This window comes from Ochotona curzoniae, unplaced genomic scaffold (assembly GCF_017591425.1).
Source record: "Ochotona curzoniae isolate NIBS_2020 unplaced genomic scaffold, NIBS_Ocur_1.0 contig_3520, whole genome shotgun sequence".
Lineage (NCBI taxonomy): Eukaryota > Metazoa > Chordata > Mammalia > Lagomorpha > Ochotonidae > Ochotona > Ochotona curzoniae.
The window spans coordinates 3,674,829-3,679,302 of NW_024465894.1; the positions used below are offsets into that span (position 1 = coordinate 3,674,829).

A 4,474-nucleotide genomic window follows, 5' to 3' on the forward strand; every position below is an offset into this window, starting at 1 on the left:
GCCTCCCCTTTCTCTCTCTCTCTGCCTTTCAAACAGATAAAATACATAACAATTAAATAAAAATATTTTAGTCTGTGATATGCACTACCCATGCATTATCTATAAAAAGAACCTTTGTACCCAAAACCGTTTGTACCAAAATAAACATGCGCCTGATTTCATCTCTCCATGACCCCATATGGGCGCTACTAAACATGAACAGCTGCGACAAGCCAGCCCTGCCCTCAGTCCAGGCTTGCATCAGCTGCTCTAAAATCCAGAAAATGCAGCCTCCGAGTCGCCTGTATTCAGATTTCAGCTTCCCGGATGGCTAACCTTCTCTGTGGTTAGAGGTAGGCAGGTCAACCTCTTAGGGCCTCCCGGCAGGGGAGTGGTGGGTGCTGTGTAGGGGAGCAAGTAACACAGATGCCAAATATGATCTGTACTTACTCGAAACATTAAGGAGAAAAAAAGGATCAAAGCATACTATGCTTCCTGCTTGAGTCTTCTTTTCCACTCCACTCTTTGACAGAAGGGCTGAGTCTAAGAACAGAAGTCTATGACTCCCTTTTACTCTTGGATGTGAATAAATCCAGCTCCACCTGCTTAAGTTGCAAGCAAACAGTAGTCATTTGATGTGAACAAATTATCACTTTATTCTGGAACGTTCACTATAATGACCAAGAGCGGTTATAAACACTCAGAAGGGAGGGAGAGAGACCCATTTCACTCGGATGACAGCAAACCACATTTGAACTTGAGCAAATTGAATTCTCTGTTCCAGTTCAATATTTCCAGCAAAGAGTTTCAGAAACAAAATTAGATTTTCAGTAATGGAGATGCATTTCAACATGTGTCACAGCTGGGCAGATTCAACTGGTTGGGTCAAAGGCACCCTTTCCTGTCCACACTCTAGAGTCAGATCTGAAACTTGGAGTTTAAATGGATCCAAGAAAGGAAAAGAGGCCCATAGCACCAGGCAGGTGGAGAGGGGGCTACTGGACCTTGAAACCCCTTGAAGCCCCTCATCCCCTCCCACACACAGTGTGGGCACCCACCCTTATCCTGTCTGCCCACAGTGTGAGCAGAGAACATCACCAGGAATACAGGCTTGTGAACTGGCTTCCTCTTTAGATGGTACAAGCAGTGAGGGCCACTGAACCCAGGAGAGCCAGAGCACAGCCATGAATGACAATGTATCTGAATCCACCTGTTGAGAGGGGTGTTACCTTGTCAGGCCATCCAAGAGGGTCTCTGGTGTTAATAGTTCTTTCACACTTGCTTCCAAGACAGCAGGTGCAACTTATCCAGCTAGAACTCCGACATATCCTATTCTTCTCTCTGAAGGCCAGGAGGAGGCAAACAAATTTTTTTAATAGGCCAGAGCAAATATTTTAAACTGTGCAGGCCAAGTAGGCTCCTTCACAACTAGAGAACAAAGCAGCTGAAGACAGTGAGGGAATGACTGAGTGTGGTAAGGTTGTAATACAGCTTTATTTATGGAACATCGACTTTGGAATATGCTGTACATATCATGAACCATGTTTCCTCAACTTGTGAAAAATGCAATTCCCAGCTTGGAAGCAGTATGAAGGCACTTTAAAATTTCATGGAAAAATGGAAATTGGAGTAGAAAAGCAAATCCTCATGCCAGCATCTTCCTATGTGAGGACCAAAGCACAGTGTCCGGCCTGGGACTCTGGCTCTGGGCATCCTGCATCACAGCTCTCCTGCTGGCCCTGCTGCTGGTTCTCAAAGTGCACGAACACATCCTCCCCAAGCCCTGGACCCCGTCAGATGTGGTGACAGTCCACAGAAAATGACCACTAATATTCATGGCTTTGATGGTGATAGTTGTAATGTTTATTCATCCATTCGACAGTCAAGGTGACAGGCAGGTTCGCTCCTCAAGGCCTGCAATTCCTTTGGCCAGGAGCCAGAACCAGGACCTTGGCAACTCTACCCAGGTCCTGCCATTAGTACTTGACTTCTTAATGACATAAGGAGACCATTCCATCTCAACATATCTGAACCTCCTAGCAACTTTCAGTCTCCAAGAAGGCAGGCATCTGAGATTGGATGGCTGGGATCCTCTTATTTCTTCACTCACTCAGGGTCCAAATATTAAAGAGCCCCAATCAGGAGTAGGCCCTGGGCAGAAAGCCCAAAGACAAGAAATAAATGATCACAGCTGCTGAGCTGTGCCTGGCCTGGGGCAGGCAGTGTTGGGCATTTCTGATTGTGTTACCTTAGAGGTCAAAACCTGCTAGGCACTTCCCTTTAACACACATGGGATCACAGCTCCCCTGTCCCAACATCACTGGAGAAAAAAGGGAGCAGCAAGTCCCAGTCGCCCACTCCCCAGTCCAGGCCCTGCTCATTATTGGAGAGCAGCCCCACCACCTTTCTTCACCTTACGATGGGCTTGGGCGTTTTGCCTCCTCTCTCCTCCCTTTGCACACTCAAGGAAGCCAGTATGAGCACAATGCAGCACCATAGCACTATGGTACAACCTCCTGCTGTGCCCATCTGACCAGAAGCCTGGCTTCACCACTCCAGGCACTGCCCTTGGCGCCTGTGCAGGGTGTGAGAAAGCCTTGTCGCGGAAGGAGGGTGAATGTGCGTTGTGGCAGCCCTGTAAGGCCCGGTCCCTCTGCCTCATGGGCATCTGTGCAGGGAGGGAGGGAGAGAGGGAAGAAGGGAGATTAGTGTCCCTGATTCAGAACAAAAACAACATCAGGAATTGGAGGTGGATTTCTCTACTTTAAATTTTTATACCAGCTGCATCAAAGAGATGAGAGCCCTGGACCCCAGAGAGAACGACTCTCCAGTGTCCCTCACAGGTGGTACAAGGCAGCCCCAGCTCGCCTGACTCTAGCCAGTGGCTTCAATGTAGGATCAGAAGGGATTCTGATGGTTGTCTCTCACGTACCTTTGCCATCTGCTCACCTAGAACCCACTGGGACGTGTCCAGAAATGAAACTTGCATTTTCCCCTTGAACAGCTGGAAGAACCCAAATCTGGTGCTGTCAATGGTCTCATCACGACCACATATGGACTCTGCCCTGTGGAGCTGACAGCAGGTTCACTAATCGCTGAGATTAACCAAACACTTCTTAGGGGCCAGCCACTCCACAGACGGCATCCTACCAAATATCCACACAACCGCTGTGATGTGGATACCACCACAGCTCGTTGTTCAGATGAAAACCCCAAAAGGCAAAGAGCTTGAGCCACCTGCTGCAGGCCTATCAGGAGTCACACCCAGCTCCAGATGCCAAAAGCACCTCTGCTCCCAAGTTCAGGAGTCCTCTACCCAAGCACAATGGATCAGCCCAGCCTTTCACTTCTAGAGACATCCATTTGGGTTAGTCAAGTCGTCTCTCTCACTTAAGACATTTTAGAAGGCATAGGATTCACACATAATCCCCTCCCATCCAAGAAAACACCTGTTAATACTTTAATGCAATTTTATATTTAGAAAGAAGGATGGTTTTATTTTGTACAAAAATGAGCTCATAGTATGTATGTAATTTTGTAACCTATATTTCTTACCCAGAGATATATCTGGATGGTCTTCCCATAGCAACACATAGAAGAGCTATGCATTGTCCTTTTATGATAGCCTGGGATTTCAGCCTATGGATAAACCAACATGGATTTAGTCAGTCACCTCTTATTGCACATTTAATTTTCTCCAAATATAGACCCTCAACACATATCCTTGCACATACATCTTCATGCACATATGTCATTGTTTGTTAGGAGATTATGTCAAAAAAGAATGGTTAGAATCCAAAGTTGTACCCTCCTCTACATTAGCCTGACCCACCTGGAGGGAAGGGCCTGTCTCCCCACCTCAGGCCACGGGAGCTGCTTGCTCTCTTCTATTCTTAAGACTGTTGTTTGTTTGAGAGGCAAATAGGAAGATGCCATCTGCTGGCTCTCTCCCCAGATGCCCACATCAACCAGGGCTAAAATCAGGAGCTGGGAACACAGCCCTGGTCTCCTTCATTGGCGGCATGTGAGCCGCCACCTGCTGCCCCCCAGGGATCAAGTAAGCAGAAGCTGGAATCAGGGCAGAGCCGAGATGTGAACCCAGGTGCTTTGGTACTGGACACAGGCATCTTAGCCAGCATCTTCACCCACCTAGGGCTGTCTTCTTAAATGTGGTCAACCTTGGGGCCTGCACCACGGCACAACAGGTAAAGCTGATGCCTGCGGCACTGAGTTGAGTCCTAGCTGCTCCATTTCCAACCCAGTTCCCTGATAATGTACCTAGGGATGCAATAGAGGATGATATAAGTACTTGGGACCCTGCACCCATGTGGGAAACCTGCAAGAAGCTCCTGGCTCCTGGCTTTAGACCAGCTCAACTCCGGCTGCTGTGGTCATTTGGGACGTGAACCAACAAATAGAAGATCATTCTCTTCCTCTTCATGCACATGCATGTGCATGTAATTCTGCTTTTCAAATAACTAAATAAATTTTTAAA

General features: G+C 47.5%; 1 long non-coding RNA gene across 1 annotated transcript; it reads right to left on the reverse strand.

The window, feature by feature from the left end:
• Positions 1-524: 524 nt before the first annotated feature.
• Positions 525-4,244, reverse strand: LOC121157063. The gene is made up of 4 exons (XR_005883978.1): positions 4,129-4,244; positions 3,535-3,618; positions 1,209-1,320; positions 525-581 (listed from the first exon to the last, which is right to left on the reverse strand). It is a non-coding gene; the product is annotated as an uncharacterized LOC121157063 (long non-coding RNA).
• Between the last annotated feature and the right edge of the window lie 230 nt (positions 4,245-4,474).